A 27,558-nucleotide genomic window follows, 5' to 3' on the forward strand; every position below is an offset into this window, starting at 1 on the left:
TTTTTCTTTCTTGAACAACAATCATTCCATAGAAAAGGGCCCTAAGGTGGACCCTGTGAGAGAAACCACAGTGTCTGTTAAACCATCTTGTTCTCCTTCCATTTACTATAACTTACTTGATACACTTTTTTAGATGTTTTTGTTGAGAAGATTACAAGGACTGAAGAAGAAAAAGCTGCAATTGACCTTCACTCACACAAATAGTAGCCAGACAGACTAAATATGGGCTTTGTTTTAGACCAAATAGAATCATTTTATCGGCTTTACTTTATTTGATCTTTTATACATATATAAGCCTTAAGAATACTTATTACCATTCGATGATATCAGACAGCGCATGACCAAGCGACCCAGAGACCGCAATCACTGCATGTACTAAGTTTAGTAATTGCTAATAAAGAGGCGTAGCGGATTCATAACGTGTTACATCAGGTGATCTTTAGTCTCGCGCTCAATGTATTTTATCTATATAAATTCTTTAGTTGGTTAGCAAACGGAATCATTTGAGATTTACGCAAGCTGTAGTTTTTATTGCTACCGGTTTGCAGTACGAGTGATGTGATGTTTTTTTTTTTGTTTTTTTTGGTGGGGAGCCAAAATGAACGAAAAAAAGCATTTTGGCTTTTTATTTTTTTGTTTTTTCCCCACATAGCCTTTTCCATACGGAATACAGGGTGTTCAGTGTATTGGTACAGTTGTGTGTCACAAAACATGCGTTAGATGCCAGCAGCACATTGTTCACCCATTAGGGCCGGACAGGTGTCATGCAAAGCCAACAGGAGGTCTGGATCTAAAGCAGACCAAGGTTACAGCAAATCCAAAAGTAGTAGAGATGGCAGCAGTATAGGTGCAAATAAAGAATCTTTATTCCTCCCAGCGCAAAAAACGACGTTTCGACTGAGTCTTTACCAAGTACTTGATAAAGACTCCAACGAGTCGAAACGTCATTTTTTTGCACTGGGAGGAATAAAGATTCTTTATTTACACCTATACTGCTGCCATCTCTACTACTTTTGGATGTACAGTTGTCATGGGCTGTCAACAATAAGGAAACCTATTGGCCTTCTGTGATTTCATGATGGAAGTCTGGTGACATTACAAAGGGAGCTTCCTCCTCCTGTTAACTCTGTACATACCATGATCAACTTTGTAGTATGTAAGGGGTTAACAAAGGGGATCAGTGTTCTCTGATCCCTACCGCTGCAGAGGATGCAGGGTCCGATTCTGATCCTGCACAATCCATATGTCGTAAATGTACAGCATTTTGTGGGAACCCCTTCCATACGTACATGTACATCATGGGGTGAGAAGGGGTTGAAAGCTGTCAACTAAAGAAAACAAAAATAGGAATGCTACAATCATAGGCTCCGCTACCTTTCCAGCAGGAGAACCTTTAAAAAAAAAATCACATAATAAAATAAGTGAGATCTTCATATGATAGACTGAGAGTCTGTTAATTGTTTACATGCTGCTGTTGCTACGATCTGTCTTAGAAGCATGGCTGGAATAAAATCGCTGGGTGCTATCAGAGACATTAAGGAAGCGGGTCATTCCCCAAAGTTCACTTCTACTTGGCACTTTATCTATGGGTCTGATGTTTCCCACTGGGAAATACCATTGAGTTTTAAGAGGGCTTTCATACAGATTTTTTTTTAAAATGCAGCTTTTGTAGCAGTTTTTTGAGCTAAAGCTAGAAGTGGATCTAGCAGGAAGGATAAGTCCAAGTCCTTTTATATTTTCCACCTCTTCTGAATCCACTTCTGGCATTGGCTAAAACAAACTGGCTGTATGAAATCGCCCTTATTAAATTTTTTTCCTATAAATGCTACAAATTACCATCTTGTTTGCAGCTTATCCCAGTTGGAAAACATTTGCATATGTCTGAAAATGTTGCTTTTATTGCCCTTAGTGTCTGTGGTTGGAGTTTTTAATTTTGTAACCACAGTGACAATTCTCTTGGAATAAATAAGTGGATCGAAGTATTTTACCACAAACCAGTTTCACAGATTTAAGGCCAAGATTTAAAGGGGTTGTCCCGCGGCAGCAAGTGGGTCTTTACACTTCTGTATGGCCATATTAATGCACTTTGTAATATACATTGTGCATTAATTATGAGCCATACAGAAGTTATAAAAAGTTTTATACTTACCTGCTCCGTTGCTGGCGTCCTCGTCTCCATGGTGCCGACTAATTTTCGCCCTCCGATGGCCAAATTAGCCGCGCTTGCGCAGTCCAGGTCTTCTCCTGTTCTCTATGGGGCTCCGTGTAGCTCCGCCCCGTCACGTGCCGATTCCAGCCAATCAGGAGGCTGGAATCGGCAGTGGACCGCACAGAAGAGCTGCGGTCCACGGATGCAGAGGATCCCGGCGGCCATCTTCACAGGTAAGTATAGAAGTCACCGGAGCGCGGGGATTAAGGTAAGCGCTCCGGTGAGCTTTCTGTACGTCCCTGCATCGGGGGTTGTCTCGCGCCGAACGGGGGGGGGGTTTGAAAAAAAAAAAAACCCGTTTCGGCGCGGGACAACCCCTTTAAGGTCATCACTGCATTTTATACATGTAATGTATTTACCGGGAAAAAAACTTGTACAATAGGCGCAGGCAAAGCAATTCTTTTAAACCATATTTAGTACTGGCCCCATTTATCTCAACATTCCAAGAACTCTTGTTTAAGCAATTTACAGTGTTTTTAACCCTTTCCAATCCACTGTCTGACGTCTAAAGACATTCTGATTGAAGGCTGTACAGTTCGGATGTTGGAAGACGTCCGGCAGGGTATTCTTACTGTAGATTACTGGCCGCTCTGTTGTGGGAGGCCTCTCCAGCATGTCCCATACCGCAGTCCTGGCTCTAGCCAGCAGATGGCGCCATTGCATAATGGCAGAAAGCCCCCTAGGAAACCCTGAATCCAAAATTGGATTGCAAAGGGTTAAATGCCAAATGTGATCCTTTGTGCTTTTGCCCCTCAAACTTGAGGTACAGCCAGTCGCCTTTCTCCCAAAACATTCACAGCCATAATTTTAAATAGGATTTATACTATCCTGTATTTATTTCCATGTTTGCTTTGACTGAGTATACACTAGAAAAAAGCTGGGCTGGTCATGTGACTGCTGCTTTTTCAGCGCATAAGTGATTATTTCCAAGAAGAGGACTCTAGCCTACAGAATCGGGAAAACTCTTAGAAACAAGGGTTAGATACGGTAGATGGCCAAAACAAAAAGTAGATCCAAAAGAAGAGCAAAATATAGAGGAGTTACTTGTAGTTCTCTTTTGTATTTACTCCTGTGGATGCTGAATCAAAAACTTCTTGTCTAAAGACAGCCTAAATATTCAGCTCATACCTGACTAAAACTACACAACTGTTATATTTAAAGGGGTTGTCCCGCGAAACAAAGTTGGGGTATGCACTTTGTAATGTACATTGTGCATTAATTATGAGCCATACAGAAGTTATTCACTTACCTGTTCCGTTGCTAGCGTCCCCGTCTCCATGGTGCCGTCTAATTTTCAGCGTCTAATCGCCCGATTAGACGCGCTTGCGCAGTCCGCTCTTCTCCGTGTTGAATGGGGCTGCTCGTGCTGGAGAGCTGCTCCTCGTAGCTCCGCCCCGTCACATGTGCCGATTCCAGCCAATCAGGAGGCTGGAATCGGCAATGGACCGCACAGAAGACCTGCGGTCCACCGAGGGTGAAGATCCCGGCGGCCATCTTCGCAAGGTAAGTAAGAAGTCACCGGAGCACGGGGATTCGGGTAAGTACTATCCGGTTTTTTTTTTCAACACATGCATCGGGTTTGTCTCGCGCCGAACGGGGGGGGGGGAGCTATTGAAAAAAAAAAAAACCCCGTTTCGGCGCGGGACAACCCCTTTAATGACTGCTTAAAAATGCAAGGATCTTGGCACATATCTTGATCAAAACATGTGTGCCCATCTGCCACAGCCAGGCGATCAGCATTCATACGGGACTTCGCCTAAAACACATTCACTTCTCCTAGGCCCCAAGCCTCAAATGAAATCGGGGTAAGTAGAATTCAAACCATATACTCTAATTAAAACACCTGGAACAGATAGAGACGTAGGGTGCAGAACAGACATGGAGGCAACAACTTCCTTGCAAATGCAAGAAAAACCAACTTTATCAATACTCCCTGCAAGTAAATTAAATGAAAAAGTGCATGTAAGCTATAGTAGCAAAAACACACATCGTGGCACTCTTATACATCTCATACCTGAATAAAACTGCACAATTGTTATATTTCAGATGCAGATTTCACTGACTAAATTTTTAATTCAGGTAGTACTAATGCCATAGTAGCAATCCAATTCTACACCTGGGTCATTCCATGTCAACTGGCCTAATTTAGGAGAGGGTTCCTGCTCAACCACCTTCAATTTTGCTGAAATTTTTACAGACTGTTCATACACGAAAGGTATGAAGTTCTGCAAAGTTTCAGCCTGGTGCATAGCTTGGTTGAGGCACTAGAGCCATTTTGTATAAAAGTCACTCTTCCCTCGCAGAGGTTGTTTCAAATCTAATCCACTGAAACTCGGTCAACTTTTTGTGTAGAATTCAAAAATATTACAGACAGTGCTCCCTAAGCATTGGTTTGGTAGCCAATAAGGCCCAAAGTGGATGGTAAATGTTATCGTGACAAAATTTATCCACAATAGAGATGAGCGAGCACCCAAATGCTCGGGTCCTCGTTATTCGAGTCGAGCTTTTCATAAAATTCGAGAGCTCTATTCGAGTAACGAACCCCATTGACTTCAATGGGAGACTCGAGCATTTTTGTATGGGACCTGCCGGTTGCCGAGCTTTTTTTTTTTGTGTTCTCTCTCCTTCGTAGCGAGCACCATTGAGTACGCTAATACTCGAACGAGCATCAAGCTCGGCAGAGTATGTTCACTCAACTCTAATCCACAAGTTTAGGAACCTATAAATTATTAACAAATAGCTTAAATAAGCTGAAATTTGGCCAGTGAGGAGTACAAGTGCCTACCAAAGTATGGTTACTGGCCAGTTCTTTTTTGCTTGCATACTTACTGTTTTAGCCAATACTGAAATTAGTGGGGGGAAAAATTATTTTTGCTAATTTTACCTTTTTTTTTTCTTTTCTTAAACACCTGTGTTACACTTCCAATGGCGGTGTTACACTTCTAATGGCACACTTTTGCTGTGTGCCATTAGAAAAAACAGATTTTATAAAATTAGAGCATGCGGACTACATAGCAGCACTGCTCAATGCATTGAGTAGCAGCTTCCAGCACTTGCAAAGGAGGAACAGCAGGGGAGGCAAGTAAAACACTTACATCCCCCTGAGGGTGCGGGCAGACGAGCGTAGGCGTATTTACGTTCGCACGAGCGCAACGTATAATCGCCCGAGCGATTGTTTTTCACCGATCACGACCAGAGCTAGAAAGCGTATTTTCGTTTGTTCCTACTTTGCAAACGGCCTTTTCGGCGATCGAATATGCGTTGGCGCGTATTTCGGTCGCATATGTTCCGTTTTTTTTCGAATTGCCGTTTTTACGCGCCGTAAAATCGCCCATGTGAACGAATACATTCGAAACCATTGCCTCAGATGGTCACGTATATACGTTTAGTCGCAAAAACGCGCCGTTTATGCGCTCGTCTGCCCGCACCCTGACTCAGTGAATCGCTTCTCTTATAGGGCTAAAGGTAGGTGACAGATTCCCTTTCAGAATGCAACAAAATGCAAAGGAGATGGAAAAAAAGAAATCTGCATCAAATCAATATTTGGTGTGACTCCCCTTTTACCTTCAAAACAGCATCATTTCTTCTAGGCACACTTGCACAAAGCCAGGGATTTTGTAGGATTATCGTTAGATGTATGATTAAGCAATTATACTAAATTGGTGAAAATGCTCCTCCTTTTCATATGGAGGTTGAAATAGTCATCAGCTGTAGCATGAAAGGCTGTTTAAGAAGCCTAAAACTGGGTGGGAAACAGCCAAATTCTGCTAGAAAGGTGAAGTTTTGGAAGACCGTTTCGAGTCACAGGTCATACACCATAGCAAGACTGAGCATAGTACGGTAAACAAGACACAATGTCTCTCCCGGGCTAAGATTTCAAAGCAGACTGGGGTTTCAAGCTGTGCTGTTCAAGGTCTTTTGAATAAGCAGAAAGAAATGTGCAACATTGAGGACCATAAATGCAGTGATTGGCCAAGGAAACTTAGTGCAGCAGTTGAAGGACTTGCCATGCTGCTTGTCTTCTAAATCGAAAGTTATATAGCTGTGCCATCTGCTCAGAATTGGCAGGAACTAGGTATATCCATCTACTGTTCAGGGAAATCTGTGTAGAAGTGGTAAAAATTGCAGCTAGAAGCCATACCTTCTAAATAGATGCATGACCAAGTGACTTAACCATGCGCGCAAAGGTAGGAACCGGGGTGCACAAAATGTAGCAGCAGGTGCTCTGGACTCATGACTCAAAAGGCAGTTTGTTCACTGAAGGCTTGGAGATCGGTACAATTATGAGTGTCTGCAGGCAACAGTCAAGCATGGTGGAGGTTCCTTGCAAGTTTAGGGATGCATATGGAGTTGGGGATTTCGTCGGAATTAATGGTGTCCTCCATTCTGAGAAATAAAGGCAGATCTTTATCCATCATGCAATACTATCACAGAGGTGTCTGATTAGTTAAAAAAAATTCTGCAGCAGGACAAATACAGCCAGTGTGATTAAGCACTATCTTCAGCGTAAAGAGCAAGTCCTGGAAGTGATGTGGCCCCCATAGAACCCTGATCTCAACATTGAGTCTTTCTGGGACTAGATGAGAAGACAGAAGGTTATGAGCAACCCTACATCCACCGAAGATCTCTGGTTAGTTTGCAAAGATGTTTGAAACAACCTCCCTGCTGAGTTCCTTCACAAAATGTGTATAAGTACCTAGAAGACTTGATGCTCTACTGAAGGCCAATGGTGGTCACACACATTGAATTGACTTTAGATTTCAGTTTTGTTCATTCACTTTGAATTTTATTAATTGACAGAAATAAACTATGATCACTTCTATTTTTTAAAGCATTTTGCAGCATTCCTGCCTAGAACTTTTGCACAGGACTGTATATGCGGACTTTCTCTAGTTTTTATTTTATACTTGCAAATTCTTAATTAAAATTATACTTTAAAAAGGTGGGTGTATGTAATATATATTAGTAATTGCTTCATTGTTTTACATGTCTCTTCCTTTAAAAACAAAAGTTTTGTATAGACTTTCTAGCAGTGTGATCTGGTCTGCAGCTGGGCAGAAAGTCATGCAGTTGGGGAAGGGGGGGGATAAAAAAAAGTCTTGTTTATTGTCTCAATCTTTCCCCATGGGCAATGAAGCGAATCTATTTTTTGTAGTGTTCACATGCTCCCAATCAAACAACTCATTACTAATACCACCAGGACAAGAGTGCTAGGAAGCCAATTCCCTAGAATTTATACTTAAAATAATTAGAAAAATCCTGAGAACCTAACTGAAATGTAGAAATGGCCAGCTCATTGTCACATTATTTTAAGCATCAGCTTATTCCTACAAGTCTTTCCATAATGTTTACAGTGGAACGCTATAATTAAACACACTTTAAATAATTGGGAATTAGCAATTCCCTTATTATAATTCCATATGATGTTGGAAATGACTCTTATTAACCCCTTTCTGCTCCAGGACGTAAGGGTACGTCCTGGCAGCGGGGTACTTACCGCAACTGGACGTACTCTTATGTCATGTGGATAGCGCGAGATTAAAAGAAATCTCGCACTATCCAGCAGCGGGAGCCAGCTGTCACAGAGGAGGTGCATCGGAGCTGCAGCCCCCGCTGTTAACCCGTTCCCTGCCACGATCTATGTAGATCACGGCATGGGAAGGGTTCACAGAGGGAGCGCGAGAGCCCAGCTGGTTGCCATGGTAACAGGACGCCACCTGCAGGCGTCTTGTATTACCACTGCCTGTGATCGCTGTAATAAGTGATAAGGCATTGCAGGAGAGAAGTCCTCCAATGCCGTATCATAGCGATCATCGGTGCTATGGTGTAAGTCCCCCAGAGGGACACACATAGTGTGAACAAAAAAATAAAAATAATGTAGAAAAGATAAAAATGTAAAAAAAAAGAAGCTAAAAGTACCCTTTTTGTGCCTTTCCTCATATTAGCATTTAAAAATCCCACATATCTGCTGTCGTCGTGTCCCTTACGAGGCGTATGATAAGGTGAGCATTCTTTTTGTCCTGCACGGTAAAAAGCATTTAAAAAAAACACAATTAAGCTGGATTCACACGAACGTATATCGGCTTGGTTTTCACGCCGAGCCGATATACGTCGTCCTCATCTGCAGGGGGGGGGGGAGGCTAGAAGAGCCAGGAGCAGTGCTCTGAGCTCCCGCCCCCTCTCTGCCTCCTCTCCACCCCTCTGCACTATTTGCAATGGGGAGAGGCGGGGTGGGGGTGGGGTTAATTCTCAAAATGTAGCCCCGCCCCTGTCCCGCCTCCTTTCATTGCAAATAGTGCAGAGGGGCGGGAGCTCAGTTCCTGCTCCTGGCCCTTCCATCCTCCCCCCCCCCCCTGCAGATGAGGATGACGTATATCGGCTCGGCGAGAAAACCGAGCCGATATACGTTCGTGTGAATCCAGCCTAAAAGTGATCAAAATGGTACCAAAAAAACCTACAGCTCGTCTCGCAAAAAAAGCCCTCACAGAGCTCCGTCCATGGAAAAATAAAAAAGTTATAGGACTTTAAATGCAGCGATTTAGAAAAAAAATTCCAAAGAAAGGGTTTTTATTCAAGAAAATTGGAAAAACCTAAAAATATAAGCATTTTGGTATCATTATAATCGTACCGGCCCGCAGAAAAAATGTATTGTGTCATTTATGCTGCATAATTAATGCCTTAAAAAAAATCTATGGCAGAAGTGATGCGTTTTCTCTCCCTGCGATCATAAAAAAATGATAAAAGTTTTACAATATAGTCTATGTACCCAAAAATGGCACCACTAAAAACTAAAGTTTGCCACGCAGAAAACAAGCCCAATGTCGATGAAAAATAAAAAAAGTTATGGCTTTTGAAAAATGGAGATGGGAGTGGGATACAGCTTGAAACAATAGTATCAGCTGTATCCTGCTGTGAATCCCTGATAAGACTCATCGTTTTCTTTCAGCACGCTGAAAGACAACGATGAGCGACGGGATAATGAAAACTGCACAATGTCAGTGTAGTTAGACACAACGATTATCACTCAAAATACGGCTTCAAGCAATAATCGTTGTGTCTAAATGGCCCTTTTCAGAGTTGACAAGAAGATAATAAGGAGTGGAGTGATGAATCGTGCTACCCATAGAAGAAGATGGGAGGGAGGTAAGGAGACATCTGTGGCAGCTAATATGCGTTATTTTGCTGTGTTACAGCTAGTAAAAATCACATCTATACTGCTCAGTACTTCATAATTTTGTATGTGTGCTGTAGACAGAGCAGTATCTACTGGTTTTTCCATGTGCGGTGTATAGAACCCTGACTGGCGTACACCTAGGGGTTGCAATTGTGACCCGGCCCCTTAGCTAGGTTGGCCCATAAGCCCCTGCCATATGCAGTTTCACCACCGCGGGCCTGCTTTGGGTGGCACTCAGGGAGGGGAGGGAATGTTACCTGGGACAACGAGCAGCCAATACCAGAGAGACTACAGTTGTGATTTGCCGCAACTGCAGTCTGTCAGTGCACAGCTGGCTGCGTGGTTGGTCTGGCCGGCGGTGCCTGATAGTGGGGAACGGAACATGCTGGTGTAACCTAAGTATGTTTTGTATATAATTATATAATATAACTTGTATACAGGAGATGGCCAGGGTATACCAACATGGTCAATATCAATATATACAGGGGGATGCATATACTGAATATACACCTGTATATAGTGATATTGATCATGCTGGTGTACCCTGGGCATCGCCTGTATATAATTATATATGTACAGCTGGTATGTCATACATCTCCCTGTATATAGTGACATGGATCATGCTGATATAACCTCGGTATTTCCTGCATATGATTGCACGCTTTACACACCATTAAATGCATCAAAAACCTGCATGCAGTTTTAAAAATCCACATGTATTGTTTAAATCCACATGCGGTATTTAACAGTGTATGCAGAAACATGTGAGGGTGTTACAACTTTTGCACCCGGGCCCCTGAACCTTTAGCTATGCCCCTGGGACACAGCAAAATATCAAGCTTCATCCACCAGCTCAGAGAGAACTGAACATTAGATATACAGCCTGCAGAGGAGCCACGGGTTATAAATGCAGGATACAGGACAAATAATGGCCAGAAAGGTATTATGTGCATGACTGCTTAATCTAAAAAGTCAGGAAAACTTTACTGGAGTTATCTCAGTAAAGACATTATAGGCATATTACTTGGATATGCCATTAACATACAGTACAATCAGTGGAGATTAAATTGCTATGACCCTCTGAGAGATAGTCGAGGTAGCATGCAAGAGCATGCTTCTGCTTTATCCCCCACCCCCCTGTATTCGCCAAAGAAAAATCTGCAGTATCTCCTTCCCTTAAGAACATGATGTAAGCATACGCTACATGACATGCACTGGATTCAATTAGCATTTGATACTATATTTCACTGCAGGGACAATGTGCATGAGCCAGCCGCCAAACCCACAGATATTTTTCATATATAATATTTACTGTTACTTTTCATATAGAGCAGGCACCATGTTGAGAGACATTGTTTTGAGGGTTTTTTTTGCCAGTTGTCTAGCATTTCCTTCACTTGCCAATAAAGTCAATCCTTATTCCACAGAATATTTACATCCAGTGGGGAAAGTATAATAAAGGAACATTAACCCCTTAGTGACGAAGCCTGTTTGCGCCTCAATGCCCAGGCCAAATTTTGAAAATCTGACATGTTCCTTTAACATAGAATAACTCCATAAAGGTTTTGCATATCCAAGTGATTCTGACGTTTTTTTCGCCACATGTTGTACTTCATTTAGGTGGTTAAAATAGACGTATAGAATTTGTGTATATTTATTAAAAGCGGGAAAATTGGGAAATTTTAGAAAAAATTGTCATTTTTTTCACATTTCCAACTGCAATATCTCAAATATGTGCAAACATACTGTACACATTTTTGTTGATATATATTTCCATCTGTTTTCTCTATTCTGGAAGCACATTGGAAAAACTTTTTTTTTCAACCATTTAGAAGATGTACCAAGTTAACATTTTAGGAACACTTTGTTTTTCTACACCAAGCCAAGATTGCAAAGCCTCATAGGTGTCACAATGATAGATAACCCCACAAATGACCCAATTAAAAAAAAATCTGCATTTGAATGTATTCACTGAGGGGGGTCAGGAGTATTTTAACTCCAGTTTCTTTTCAGGAATTAATGCAATTTAGAGGAGAAAATGTAAAATTTCACAGTTTTGCAAGTAGGTCATTTAAAAGACAGGTTTTTTTTGCTGTAGTGCACATGAAAATGAGGATTTTCACCCAAAATGGATACCCCTGTTTGTCCGGTGTTCAGAAACATTCCCCGTTGTGGCCCTAATCTTCTGTTCTAAAGCACAACGGGGCCCAAACCAAAAGAAGCAGGCAGTGGTTTTCAGAACAAACTTTTTGTTGAAGGTGATTTAGGCCCCATTGCCCACTTGTAGAGCCCTTGAGCGGCCAAAACAATGGAGAACCCCCATAAATGACCCCAAAACATACCCAATGTTGCCCTAATATTATGTCTGTTTGCATAATATTATGCTCTGATTAGAGATGAGCGAACGTGTTCTTAACGAGTACTTACGCACCCGAACACCGGCTTTTCCGAGGACTTCAGTGTTCGCGCGTAAAGATTCGGGGGGCGCTGGGGGGCGGGGAGAGGCGCGGCGGCGCGGGCGGCAGCAGCGGGGAACAAGGGGGAGCCCTCTCTCTCCCTCTCCCCCCCACTCCCCACCGCACACCCCCCCCCCCCCCGCGCTGCCACGGCGACCCCCGAACTTTTTTCGCCCGAGCACGGAAGTCCTCGCAAAGTTCGGTGTTCGGGCGAAAAGGGGCGAGGCCGAACACGTTCGCTCATCTCTAGCCCTGATCCATCAGGGCAACTAAATCTTTAACTTTTCTTTGCTTTTCATGGAGTTTCATGTGACTGGGGTGGGGGTCCCGCGGCCCGGGATGACAGCTCCAAGTTGTTGGCTACCTCCCGGAGCTGGCAGCATGGAGCTGTCACGTCCACAGCTTGCAGGGTTTTACTCCCCGCAGAGGGCATGTTTTTTAGTCCCTGGGGATTAAAGCCCAGCAAGCCAGGACGTAAAACGGCAATGGGGTGGTCACTAAGGGATTAAACTAGTAGACCAGTAAGGAATGCTAGTTCTGATAGGTTTGTAAAGGTTATTGTGGAGAGAACAAGTTGCTATAAGCAAGCTATAATATATAAATGTATATTATATTCCTAGCAATAATATACAGTCTGCTTCTAAGTGAACATTACTGTCTCCTACCCCTTTTGAATGGTGTATATCTGATTCTCCATTCTTTCAGGACTGGTGGGTGGAGCCTTGCTGATGTACTGTGTGTTCTATAGGCTGTGTTAGAGATGAGAATCTCTGCAGTTCTCTATGTATAGACATAACCTCATCGTGTAGAAGTGTACAGCTAGATTTAGCATTGTATATGTGTATAAACAGCAGCAGATGTCCCACTATTAGCTCCATCATTCATGTCTGTGTATGATTATCTCTCCTCTCTGCATACAGGTCAATGATCAGGATGACTTATCGCTCCTCTTCCCCCACAGCTCCTCTATCCTAATGTGATTTTTGCATTGGGACCCAGAAACCTACTTGTATTGTCCCCATTTAATTTTATGCTATAGAAAAATCACTCTGTGCATAATTTTTATACAAATGCTTCCAATGACCACCAATAACTGTTTGCAAAGAATCTGCTCGTATTTACCTGCATATATAGCATTGTGTTTACTCGCATTTTCTGATCTGTACTTCCATTGTGTTGTGGATATGACTTCCAGTCGGAACTAATATTTTTCCTAGTGTATGTGTAGGTTTCTTCGTGGGGCTTTGGTTTCCTCCCTCACTCCAAAATTATACCGATTGGCTTCCTATGAAGATTGGTCCTATTGTATGTTTGTGTCTTACGTAAGGAATATATATATACATTTTTGAATCCTGCATTGGCATAGATTGACTTGTGGGTAAATACATTTTGTGTACAGTGATGTTAAAGGTTGGAACTATGTAAACACAACTGGTATATTAGAGAATTCATTAGCCAGTAGTAGCTGTATATACAGTGATTGTATTTTATTTATTTTTTACTACCAATTTCACAAGCAATTTAAATTGGTTCTAACTGAAATGATAGAGCAGTCAAGATGTGGAATTCGCATACCTTTTTGTAATCTTTTTGACATTTTGTTGCTTTAAACTTTGGAGATATAAAGCAGTTGTACTCGACTGATGTGCTCTCACTTGTTGATAGTCTGAGCCTATGGAAAAATTTTGCATTCTTGTCTCTGTCAATAGAAATGGGCATTATAAAGCTAGGAAAAATAAACTACATATATGGTGTTCTTGTCCAACTCAATGTATTACTCATTTAGACATTCAGATTTGCAGAATGTCTATTATCACCCCATCATTAGTTCAGACATAATTTATCTTTACCTTGGGCCAAGCTTTACTGTATGGCTCGCTCTGTTGCATATCTTTTCCATACTCCAATAAATAACATATGCTTCCTTCCAGGCTAATGTAGGTAGGAAAAAACACAGCACCAACTTTTGCAAATAAGTAGAATGCAATCCTCATCTTGTAAAAACTATACTGTTTGCTATAATTTGTGTAATGAATTGTTCTCTACAATGTAACTCATTTTGCTTTTCTTTTTAAGAAATTAGCTGTTTACATTTTCTTTTCAGGATCCTCGTCTTTGCAACAGAGCACCAGTGTTCTTTGTACTCCCAGGTATTTAACATGCATAGTATGTAAAAGAAAAAAAGACATATGTCACAGTTCACCCTCTTATCCTGCAAAGGCAAAAAAAAACATGAGGTAGAAGCCAGTTTTCCTCATTTTAGGGGAAAAAATTCCTTCCCAACTCCGAATCTGGCAATCAGAATAATCCCTGGATCAACCATCCTTCTAAAATAATCTAGTGGCTATAAGGGTGCTTTTAGACAGATCAATAATCGTTCGCTTTTTGTCTGTCCACTTTATGCAGGCATAAAAACCATTGTTGGCTCGTTAGTAGAGATGAGCGAGCATACTCGCTAAGGGCAATTGCTCAAGCTAGCATTGCCCTTAGCGAGTACCTGCCCGCTCGAGAGACAAGGTTCGGGTGCCGGCGCGGGGGAGCGGTGAGTTGCGGCAGTCAGCAGGGGGGAGAGAGGGAGAGAGAGATCTCCCCTCCGTTCCTCCCCGCTCTCCCCCGCAGCTCCCTGCGCGCCGCCGGCACCCAAACCTTGTCTCTGGAGCGGGCAGGTACTCGCTAAGGGCAATGCTTGCTCGAGCAATTGCCCTTAGCGAGTATGCTCGCTCATCACTACTCATTAGCTTATCGTTTGGTTTAAACAGCGTTCGTTCAGTCCCTCTTATTCACTTATACAATGAATGTGAAAGACTGAACTTGATCAAGCCGATGATACATTTGCCTGTCTAAACAGGCTGCATGAGAGCAAATGAGTTAGTGTTGACGTCGCTCATCTAAAAGGACCCTTACATGTAATATTGTTGCATTCAAGAATGGCGTCTAGGCCCCTCTTGACCTTTTTATAGCGAGTTGACCATCACCACGTCATCAGGCAGAGAGTTCCATAGTATCACTGCCCTTACAGTAAAGAATCCCCATCTGTGTTGGTGTAGAAACCTCCTTTCTTTTTTCTCTTTTAGATTTAGAGGATGGCACCTTGTTATAGTCACAGTCTTTTGTATAAATAGTTCCTATTAGAGATCTCTATATTGACTCCTGATATATTTATACATAGCTATTAGGTCGCCACTCAGCCACCTTTTTTTTCTAAGCTAAATAACTTCTTTTGATTAGCCTCCTATGGGTATTGTAGTCCATGCATTTAACTTATTAACTTAGTTGCCTACCTTTGAATCCGCTCAAGTTCTGATATGTGCCCAAAATTGTACACAATTTTCTGTGTGTGGTCTGGCCAGTGATCTGTAAAGTTGAAGAACAGTGTCACATGCCCCTGCACCTTTTTTGATGCACTGAATGATCCTATTTGCCTTGACAGCAGCTCCCTGACACTGGTTGGTCCCATTTAAGTTTACAGTTAACTAAAATCCCCAAGCCCTTTTGAGATGAGAAAGTCTGATAGCTGGCAACCACCACTGAAGGTCTTGGGTAGTATCCTATTGAGGACACCTTGGCGACATCTGTTGGCCAGCAAGAAAGTTTCTGGATCAACAAAACGCAATGATCCATAGCAAAGAAAGAAATGCCAACGTAAGCCAACCAAATTGCTAAAACATTTTGTATAATCACTTACAATTACTTACTTGCTAATTATCGCACCAGGCAATCTGAGCAATCGCCAGTATCAAATACCTTCATGAAGATCACATTAAATATTCCACTATTGAATAAGTATGGAGTTGTTTTTGTTCTGTGACTTTCAGATTCTTGACCACATTTGCTGTATCCAAATCTCTAATCCTCCCTAGTGGTTATAGATAATAGTGTGGGATTGAAGATACCATGCTTCAATTATCTTATTACTGCTGAGACTTTTCTGGTAATTGTTATTACATAGTGGTCATTATCTTAGGCTTAACTTTTTTTTTGTTTATTACAAGGCATAAATGCATAACAAGGTTAGACGCACATCTAAAGTTAAGTTTTGTGTGCATGTTACTGTAGCTGTAATGGAAAAGCAAACATAAAAACGGGGTGTAACGGCACACTACAAGTGCCAAGAACTATGAGAACACTGAATATATGAGTTTAGAAATACATTACTGCTATATTTCAATGTATTTAAATTTGAGGTTCTTGGCGCACATTTGGTCAACGTGTGAGAGCCCATCTGTCTCAACAAGGTGACTGCTTTAGATGGGACCTTGCATTAACAGACTTGCATCTCTTTGGGCCTAAGCCTCCAAATGAATTCAGGGCATGTAGGATCCAGCTAAACTCTGCTCTAATTTAAAATCTGCCTGAGAGCCCATCCACACGGGTGTATGGGAGTTGCGCCCAAGATTCTTGAGTGCAACTCAAATCAGATGGCATAAAGTGTGCTCTCTGATGCCCATGGGCAGAGGACATTGCATGCCCAATTCTGTTCTCTGATATGGATCAGAATAAAGGCCCATTTAGACCCAACGATTCTCGCTCAAAATCCGCTTAAAGCCGTCTGTTGAGCAAGAATCCTTGGCTCTAAATGCGCAGCCATCGTGCAGTTTTCGTTAAGATTCACTCATCTTTGTCCTTCAGCAAGCTGAAAGACAATGATGACTCTTATCAGGACTGCGCACTGAGTTCTCAGCGGGATAACACTGATACTATTGTTTCAGCTGGTATCCCGCTCAGAGAACACAGCAGAAGTATGGAGAAGACAGCGCACCAGCTGTCTTCTGTATACCCCGCTCGGAGCGCTTAGCTGTATACCAGCTGAGTGCTCCGTGGACATAGCAGGAGTATACAGAAGACAGCGCTCCAACTGTGTTCTGCATACCCTGCTTGGAGCCGTCAGTTGTATACCAGCTGAGCGCTCCGAGAAGACAACAGCTGTATGCAGAAGATAGCGGTCCCACTTGTCTTCTGCATACGGCGTGAGCCTTCAAAGTGAACGCTCAAAACTGTCACTCAAACTGCTGTTTGAGCGAATTTTGAGCGATCATCTTGCCGTGTAAATGCACACAATGATTACCGCTCAAAAGATGTCTTTGGAGCGAATTTTGAGCGATAATCGTTGCGTCTAAATTGGCCCCAAGACATGTTACTATTTATTTTGCACATGGACAAATGGGTAGGAATGCATGTCCAGAATGGATGAAGCCATTAGAATAAAGAATAGTATGGAGTGCAAATTCCAGAAAAAGCTTAGAATGTCTCGGGTATGAAATGCTAAAAGGAATACAACATAGTCACCTCAATACCTACAATAACATTTGCGAAAGATCAAAATTGCTAGTGAGGTTGCCTATGAGCCGTGTCGGAATAGTGAATTATAAAAAGTAAGCAAAATAATTGAGAAAAAAAAATATATGCAAGCGTTTTATTTGCCATCCATCTTCTCAGTAGAAACAGCTCTGTAAATATAATCTGAACTGTCCTCCATGTACATACTACAATTGAGCAGGTCATTATTTTATTACTTTGGCTAGGAGCGATGTGCTGAACGACCCCAGAGTAGGTCTGAAGTGTGTTGTAAGCTGTACTTCACTTCCAAAAATCAGACCAACTTTGGTTCTTCTTATATGATGTGACAGTATTTTTTATTTTCCCCTTATTTCCATATTTTTTTCCATTTTTTTCTAGTTACTTGCCATCCCATAGAAACGGCAGATGTGTACAACAATTTTAATTTGAGTCCAGTTTGGAAAATCTTGCTTTGCTAAATATAAGAAGCAGTGCAAAATGTTACCATATGTATCTAGAATAGGCTAGCTGGAAGAGTACAATGCCCTGTAAATCCCCGGAGAGAATAGTAAACAGTCTGCAATATATTAGGATAAAGACTGAATATGCCCTGGAAATAAGCAGCTACGATGTTTTTGATGGGACAACATTGTTTGCAAATTGTAGTTGAAGTTCTCCAACTACAGATGAATAGATCTAGCAAGCCAAAACAACTTGCAGCTTTATTTACTTAGTTTTTTCCCAGCAGCTTTAAAAAAAATCATGAAATTACAAATGTATTGAATTAACACAAAGAAGAAGCCACTTTACATTTATTATAGAGATATTTACTAGGATTTATAGATTTATAGCCTTGTAGAAGGTACTGACACTTAGGCCTAGTTCAGATGTATTTTAATTCAAAGTTTAACCCTTTAGTACTGGTCTATTTTGTGCCTTAACCACCGGGCAATTTTTTATTTTTTTTTGCTTTTACAGCATTACGTTACAAAAATTATAACATATATTCTTATTATAGAGCTATGTGATGTCTTTTCTTTTTGGGCTCGGTGCTAGTTTACCATGTGTCGAGACCTTGAACTTCTAGGATTAATTAGTCAAATTTGGCTAATCATGCTTTACTGTGCACAAGCCCAGTGTCTCTTTCTTCACATTCAAAAAAATAAAAATAAATTTCTAAAAAAATTTATCGCAGAGGCGCACACTAAATGATGATAAATCTGGCACATTTTTAAATGTCCATTCTGTTTATAACACCCATTAGTTGCATTAGTTTTACAGCAGATTTTGCATCCAAATTTTGGTGTATTTGTTGGGATAAGTCACATTAATCCACATGCATTTTTGTAGCAAAGCCATGCCCCTTTCCTGGGAAGTCAAGCTATTTTTTTGGACTTAGTGAAAAGTGTGTAAAAATGCCAAAAACACATCAGAAATGTGGTGCAGAGCTGCAAACTAGTGCATTTTCGGAATTAGTGTATCTTGACGCCGCCGGAAGTGTGGGTGGTGTCAAGATAGAAGGTGCTTGACAGGGGGTTAACGCCCCGTGTTCATGATAGGCTGTTATTAGACATCCTCTAAGCAGGTCCTGGAACAGATCAAGGCAGCAGCGGGCTCCACACCATTCCTGTCACTCCTCCCGCTGTTATCGGATCCAGGAGCTAGGGGTGTGACGGGTGCCTGCATCCAAGCCCTGTCAAAACCCTAGCTTTCTGGTGGCGTCAAGATACACTAATACCTGCATTTTCAATAATACATTTGCCCCAGTGTCCCTCGTTGGCCAGCTTAGTTTGGCATGTTGCTGGTGGGACCATTTGTACAAAGAATCTCATGGATGATTGCTGAAAATTTCATGCAAATGGGCAGCTTTAGGCATAAGAGCAACAAAAGAGAATGATCGTTATTAAATATTTTCAGGCATAACATTATGTCAAGATGCATTCAAGAACATATGTTGATGAAGCTACCCAGCATTTACTTCACTAACATTCATTTCACAATTGCAAAACCGCCAACTATCTCCACCCCAAAGCATATGTGGGGTGAGCGTTGTCACTTTATTATGTTGTTATTCTCAAGGCATTAGAATTTCAGACATGACATTTTATCTAATCCTGGTGAGTGAGAGATGCGTCATAAGTCTGACATTACAAACTTAGTGTTTTAGTAAACTCTGTTGCTTTTCTGAAACTATTAGCATATGGCTATCAAATGAGATCTACCTAGTTTATGGTTTAATTTGTCTCACAATGCTAAATAGTAGTGCAGATCCATTTACCCTTAGACCATAATGTCATGGCTGCATGGTGGTATACCCATATACAGAGAGGGAGCTACAGCATGTAATGTGGCTACGTTGTCAATGGCACTATTTAGTCTTGCCTATGCTGTATAATTATACATGACTTTATCATAATCTCTCATTCCTATAACCAATACTTCTCTCCTGCTGTACCTATACACTAGAGTGCTTTACCTCCATTGCTTTACTGCATGTGCAAACACAGTGCCCTGGTCATGTACAAACATTATATAGCGTATTCATCCTCTGTTTACCTACTCACTTAAAGGGAACGTTTCGGATCCTATAGGCCCTTAGAGCAGGGGTTACTAATCTCGGATGTGCTTTTCAATGCTTACCTGCCCCAATCCTTTACTTTCTGCCTGGGAAGCTGCCACGCATTCCATGCATTGGACTCATATCTGCATTCAGTGTGCACGTGCACACACATTTTACTGCCTGTGGTCTGTGTTCCATCTATATATATTTTGCCAAAACTAAAAGAGATCTTAGAAGATGTTTTTCTTGCTATTTTTTTATTCTGCTAAGACACAATTGTTTTTACCTACAATTAATGGCAAAAATGGCAATCGTGAATACAAGTACGTGGGTCAGAAAGGGTATAGTTTGTCCTTGGGGAGAGCACATAGGTTTGAGGAGATTTATGAGGCCATGCATGCTGCTCTGGGAAATTTATGCAAATTGGAAGATGGAACAATGCCTCTGTATCGCCACCTTTTAGAAGGCAGCATTCCTGCAAGTCAGACCTTTTCACAAACCTTGCAGCAATGACTACTTTCCCTATGGAAGAGCTATACTCTTTCTAACCCACATTATAGACCTCACACCCAGCTGAGCCAGCAACCTACTGTGCAGTGATGAGGGTCAAACCCCCCAAAACAGTCAGTCTGTACATGTTCATCTTTTCCTTCTGCAGAAGATACTGGAAATTTAAGACAAAGCCAGTCATTGTTACAAGGCGTGTGAAAATGTCTGACATTGATTTGCAGGAATGCTGCCTTCCAATAGGTGATGCTGTAATGGCATTGTTCCATCTTCCCATTTACAAATACACTGAAACTTTTCCAAAAGACCAGCTTTTTATTTAGATTAGATTTACCGTAACACATTTTCAGTTCCATCATATACTATGCATGCCATCATCTTTGAGAAGACCACCATGCTACAATTTTGGTTGGTCATCTCACAGAGGTTTTAATGTAGTCATTAAAAAAACATTATAAATGTGTATGCCTAACCCTTGATTGGGCTGCATATGATGCGCACCCTTTTGGTGGAGTCGAGTACTACACTTCAGGCCCGCAATATGTCTTTGATATAAATAAGTTATCATGATTACTATCACTACACAATATGGTTTCACAGTAAACATTTACAGAATAATTGAGTAGATGTAAACCTAGACTCCATTGGTGTCTATTTTTCTTAAATTTGAAGCAGACAATACAAATGGTGATTTTTTAAAATCATTTCCAGTGGAAATATACTGTAGCACAGGATGGAAATATTCTGCATTTGTCTTTCTGCAGGGGTTTTCTATTTATCTCTTAAGTCACTGCAACATAATATAACATCATTCACATTAATGTTAATTGAAAACAGATTGGACAGAGTTCCAGACAGAGCCAGACTTCAATCTTTTATCATTGATTTCCAACTGCTTATGTCAACTGTGGGATGAACCGATTGTAAGATGAACTGAAAAAGGGACAGAAGGTTAAGTGAAATTTGAAAAAAAACTTCTAAACTATACGTCATTTAGCATACATAGCATAGACCTATATAGATGGTGAGGGACCTGAAGCTTCAAGCCATACTTCTGCCGATATTCTGTTTCCTCAAGTTGTGCAATAACTAGTTCAACAATTTAAAAGGGTTCAATAAAACAAAGGATCGGTTGTCAGTGTGTTTTTGGAGGGGGATGACCCCTGGTACCCCCACCAGTAAGCAGTATAAAAGATCCATAGCATTCTGAGGATATGTAGTGTGAGGCATAGCTGCATATATGAACACCTCCATTGTGCCTGGATAACAATGAAGGGGCTGTCGCGCTCAATGGAGAACTGTGGCTCCTTTTTTTTCTGTCTATTATTGAAAATCTGAAGGGTCGGGCCACAAGCAATAACACACTGATTGTTTTTCCTGAGGCTAGACCGTCAATGTGTATTCCCATCATTATGTAACGAGCCCCCTGTATATATGTTGGTTAGCATTACCTTGGTTAGTTATTCCTTTTTATCTGAAACTTCCTGGAGTCATGGAAGTTGGTCATGTGATCTCATTCGGACCACATGAGAATTACTTGGTTTTATATTCCTCTCAAAAAGTCAGTTTTTCAGTTAGGATAATTTAGAAAAAATCTCCACATCAAAATGGTGTCTAATAAGCATCAAACAGGAGGCTGCACTGCACAAAAGTGACTGCAATATACATAGGATATGTCCAGAATGTGCTAGGCAATTAGGTGAGGAGTGCAGGCATGAAAAAACGTGTTTTCGCTGGAGTGGCTCTTTAAATTATTGGGATTAAAAAAGATGTTTTTCAGAAACAAAACATGTTTAATGCTTGTTTTAAAAATTGCATTTACTTTTTTTTGTTGTGTTGCAAACCTGATGTGACGCTAAATAATATAATAATACGTAAATGGGTTTTGCTTCACAGATACTCTGTACTTTCTGGTTGCTGCTGACCGGGACATGTGACTGCTGCAGCCAATCATGGGCTATAGAAGGTCACTGCTGTGGTCAGTGATTGGTTACAGCAGTCACATGTCCTGATCATCAGCAACCAGGAAGTGCAGAGTGGCTGTGAAGCAATTTTAGATAATGGAAACGCCCCTTTAGGTCCTTCAGAAAAAATTCTGCATCAATGTACACATTGCTTTTATTTCTGCTTTTAAACGATGTCGGCATATTCATTGACAAGCCCCGCAGGCTCTTTTTCATACCACTATTCTAAATTTGATGAATTTTAAAAACGCAAGCCAACCAACCGATTACCTTATGTATCAGTTACATAACCCGCAAATATTATACACCCACAACACAACAGATGCCAAATCAGTCTTGAAAACGACTAACTACTAGAGATGAGCGAGCACCAAAATGCTCGGGTGCTCGTTACTTGAGTCGAACTTTTCGTGATGCTCGAGGGTTCGTTTCGAATAAAGAGACCCCATTGAAGTCAATGGGCGACTCAAGCATTTTTGGATATCGCTGATGCTCGCTAAGGTTTTCATTTGTGAAAATCTGGGAAATTCAAGAAAGTGATGGGAACGACACAGAAACGGATAGGGCAGGCGAGGGGCTACATGTTGGGCTGCATCTCAAGTTCCCAGGTCGCACTATTCAGCCACAATATCGGCAAGAGTGCCCGCCCCCTCCCAACAATTTTTACTTCTGAAAAACCCTCATTAGCAAGGCATACCTTAGCTAAGCACCACACTACCTCCAACAAAGCACAATCACTGCTTGCATGACACTCCGCTGCCACTTCTCCTGGGTTACATGCTGCCCAACCCCCCCGCATGACCCAGTGTCCACAGCGCACACCAAAGTGTCCCTGCGCAGCCTTCAGCTGCCCTCATGCCACACGTTGGCCTCACAGCCACACCACCCTCATGTCTATTTATAAGTGCGTCTGCCATGAGGAGGAACCGCAGGCACACACTGCAGAGGGTTGGCAAGGCCAGGCAGCGACCCTCTTTAAAAGGGGCGGGGCGATAGCTCACAATGCTGTACAGAAGCAATGAGAAATCCAATCCTGTGCCACCTCCATCAGGAGCTGCACACATGGGCATAGCAATGGGGAACCCATGTGCCACACACTATTCATTCTGTCAAGGTGTCGCATAGCTCAATCCACACTGCAAGGGGAAAGCCGTCTGCGCTCTGCCCCCTACCCAAGTCAGTCAGTGTCTTTGTGCCAGACAGGTCAAACACTGCGATGGGAGCTAAGTTTGCACCAACAGCATAGGTGGGTCCTAGGAAACCCAAGACATGAACCAAAAATTGATCTGACCGGCCAAACATGGCAGACTTGCACCACGGCCACGACATAGGCCTCGGCCCCCAGCTTCAGCAATCCTAGGCAGGAAGTGGACTTTCACTGCACCCAGGACATAGGCCTCTGCACAAACCCTCAGCAATCGCGGGCCTACAGCGGACTCCAATGCTAGCGTAGCTGTGCACGTCTCATTAGCGCTGTATTGCTCCTGTAGTTTGTCCCAATGCAGTGCCCCGGATAGTAGAGCTAACGTCAGATTAAATACAGGTGGGCTTCGGCCCACACTGCATGCCCCAGTCAGACCGGGGTTTTTTATAAATAGTCACAGGCAGGAACAACTCCGCAATGGGAATTCCGTGCGCACCGACAGCATGGGTGGCTCCCTGAAACCCACCGGCGGTACATATATAAATCCCATTGCAGTGCCCAGCACAGCTGAGGTAACGTCAGGTTTAATGCAGGTGGGCTTCGGCCCACACTGCATGCCCCAGTCAGACTGGGGTTCTTTATAAGTAGACACATGCAGTTACAACTCCGTGTGGACTGACAGCATAGGTGGGTCCCAGGAAGCCACCGGCGATACATAAATATATCCCATTGCATTGCCCAGCACAGCTGAGGTAACGTCCGATTAAATGCAGGTGGTCTTCGGCCCACACTGCATGCCCCAGTCTGACCGGGGTTTTTAATATATAGACACTGGCAGGTACAAATCCCTAATGTGAAGTCCCTGTGGACCCACAGCATGGGTGGCTCCCTGGAACCCATCGGCGGTACATAAATGTATCCCATTGCAGTGCCCTGCTCAGCAGAGCTAACGTCACATACAATACAGGTGTGCTTCTGCCTACAGTGCATGCCCCAGTCAGAGTGGTAATATGTACCTTAACAGTAACCGCGTTGGTGGGAATGTGGTGGCGACTGCGGACCTAGTAGCGCGGTTTTATTTAGTTGGTTTTCGGAAGGTGGCCAGGATTAAGTGGGCCGTGGCGGGGGGATGGTGGGGGGGCTCTCTTGTTGTGTCGGTAAAGGTGAAATTCTTGGACTGCCACCAGACGGACCAATGCAAAGGTATTTGGCAAGAATGTTTTCATTGTTGGAGGAGGAGGGGGATGTTTTTAAGGCGCTACGTGTCCTCTCCACGTGTCCGTGGTTATATGCACCTTAACAGTAACCGCGTTGGTGGGAAATGGCCTCGCCACCATCATGTCTTTGGGAAGACTCCGTTTCCACACCCCAGTGACATAGCATTAGCAGTGGTATAGGCAGAGCCTAGAATTAGTAACATTTCAGCGGTAGCATTAGGGACAGGCCCCAGTAACATATCACTAGCAGCATTATAGGGGGAGCACAGTATTAGTTCCATTTCAGTAGTAGTAGCAGTCCAGACAGGCCCCAGTAACAATTCCGAAGCAGCAGTATAGGGGGAGCACAGTCTTAGTTCCATTTCAGTAATAGTAGCAGTCAAGACAGGCCCCAGTAACAATTCCGAAGCAGCAGTATAGGGGGAGCACAGTATTAGTTCCATTTCAGTAGTAGTAGCAGTCAAGACAGGCCACAGTAACATTCCCGTTGCAGCAGTTTAGGGAGATAACAGTCTCTTTCACATTTCAGTAGTTGCAGTATAGACAAGGCCCCAGTTACATTTATGTAGCAAAAGTGTGGGCCAACCCCACACACCTTGCTGTAGCATGAGTGCAGGCGAAGCCCATAAAAATTACTAGGATTACACTGTAGGCGAGGGCCCAAAAAAATTGGTGTACCAACAGTACTAATGTACCTCAGAAAAATTGCCCATGCCCAACCAAGAGGGCAGGTGAAACCCATTAATCGCTTTGGTTAATGTGGCTTAATTGGTAACTAGGCCTGGAGGCAGCCCAGTTAAAATAAAAATTGGTTCAGGTGCAAGTTTCAACACTTTAATGAGAATTGAAACGTATAAACATTGTTTACAAAAGTAATATGACTGAGCCTTGTGGGCCTAAGAAAAATTGCCCGTTCAGCGTGATTACATGAGGTTTCAGGCGGAGTAGCAGGAGGAGGAGGATGAATATAATACACAGATTGATGAAGCTAAAAGGTCCCCGTTTTTTATGGTGATAGAGAACGATGCTTCCATCCGCGGGTGCAGCCTACGTATTGTTTAGGTACCGCTGCTGTCCGCTGGTGGAGAAGAGAAGTCTGGGGAAATCCAGGCTTTGTTCATCTTGATGAGTGTAAGCCTGTCGGCACTGTCAGTTGACAGGCGGGTATGCTTATCCGTGATGATTCCCCCAGCCGCACTAAACACCCTCTCTGACAAGACGCTAGCCGCAGGACAAGCAAGCACCTCCAGGGCATACAGCGCGAGTTCAGGCCACATGTCCAGCTTCGACACCCAGTAGTTGTAGGGAGCAGAGGCGTCACGGAGGACGGTCGTGCGATCGGCTACGTACTCCCTCACCATCCTTTTACAGTGCTCCCGCCGACTCAGCCTTGACTGGGGAGCGGTGACACAGTCTTGCTGGGGAGCCATAAAGCTGGCAAAGGCCTTGGAGAGTGTTCCCCTGCCTGCGCTGTACATGCTGCCTGACCTCCGCGCCTCCCCTGCTACCTGGCCCTCGGAACTGCGCCTTCGGCCACTAGCGCTGTCGGATGGGAATTTTACCATCAGTTTGTCCGCCAGGGTCCTGTGGTATAGCATCACTCTCGAACCCCTTTCCTCTTCGGGTATGAGAGTGGAAAGGTTCTCCTTATACCGTGGGTCGAGCAGTGTGTACACCCAGTAATCCGTAGTGGCCAGAATGCGTGTAACGCAAGGGATACGAGAAAGGCATCCTAACATGAAGTCCGCCATGTGTGCCAGGGTACCTGTATGCAACACATGGCTGTCCTCACTAGGAAGATCACTTTCAGGATCCTCCTCCTCCTTCTCCACAGGCCATACACGCTGAAAGGATGACAGGCAAGCAGCATGGGTACCCTCAGCAGTGGGCCAAGCTGTCTCTTCCCCCTCCTCCTCCTCCTCAACACGCTGAGATATAGACATGAGGGTGCTCTGACTATCCAGCAACCTGCTGTCTTCCCCCACCTCCGTTTCCGAGCGCAAAGCGTCTGCCTTTATGCTTTGCAGGGAACTTCTCAAGAGGCATAGCAGAGGAATGGTGACGCTAATGATTGCAGCATCGCCGCTCACCATCTGGGTAGACTCCTCAAAGTTTCCAAGGACCTGGCAGATGTCTGCCAACCAGGCCCACTCTTCTGTAAAGAATTGAGGAGGCTGACTCCCACTGCGCCGCCCATGTTGGAGTTGGTATTCCACTATAGCTCTACGCTGCTCATAGAGCCTGGCCAACATGTGGAGCGTAGAGTTCCACCGTGTGGGCACGTCGCACAGCAGTCGGTGCACTGGCAGATTAAACCGATGTTGCAGGGTGCGCAGGGTGGCAGCGTCTGTGTTGGACTTGCGGAAATGTGCGCTGAGCCGGCGCACCTTTCCGAGCAGGTCTGACAAGCGTGGGTAGCTTTTCAGAAACCGCTGAACCACCAAATTAAAGACATGGGCCAGGCATGGCACGTGCGTGAGGCTGCCGAGCTGCAGAGCCGCCACCAGGTTACGGCCGTTGTCACACACGACCATGCCCAGTTGGAGGCTCAGCGGCGAAAGCCAGCGGGCGGTCTGCTCTGTCAGACCCTGCAGCAGTTCGTGGGCTGTGTGCCTCTTCTCTCCTAAGCAGAGTAGTTTCAGCACGGCCTGCTGGCGCTTGCCCACCGCTGTGCTGCCACCCCGCTCGACACCGACTGCTGGCGATGTGCTGCTGCTGACACATCTTGATTGCGAGACAGAGGTTGTGTAGGAGGAGGAGGAGGGTGGTTTAGTGGAGGAAGCATACACCGCCGCAGATACCAGCACCGAGCTGGGGCCATCAATTCTGGGGGTGGGTAGGACGTGAGCGGTCCCAGGCTCTGACTCGGTCCCAGCCTCCACTAAATTCACCCAATGTGCCGTCAGGGAGATATAGTGGCCCTGCCCGCCTGTGCTTGTCCACGTGTCCGTTGTTAAGTGGACCTTGGCAGTAACCACGTTGGTGAGGGCGCGTACAATTTTGCGGGAGACGCGGTCATGCACGGCTGGGACGGCACATCGGGAAAAGTA

The sequence above is a fragment of the Eleutherodactylus coqui genome, chromosome 3, assembly GCF_035609145.1.
Source record: "Eleutherodactylus coqui strain aEleCoq1 chromosome 3, aEleCoq1.hap1, whole genome shotgun sequence".
Classification (NCBI taxonomy): Eukaryota; Metazoa; Chordata; class Amphibia; order Anura; family Eleutherodactylidae; genus Eleutherodactylus; species Eleutherodactylus coqui.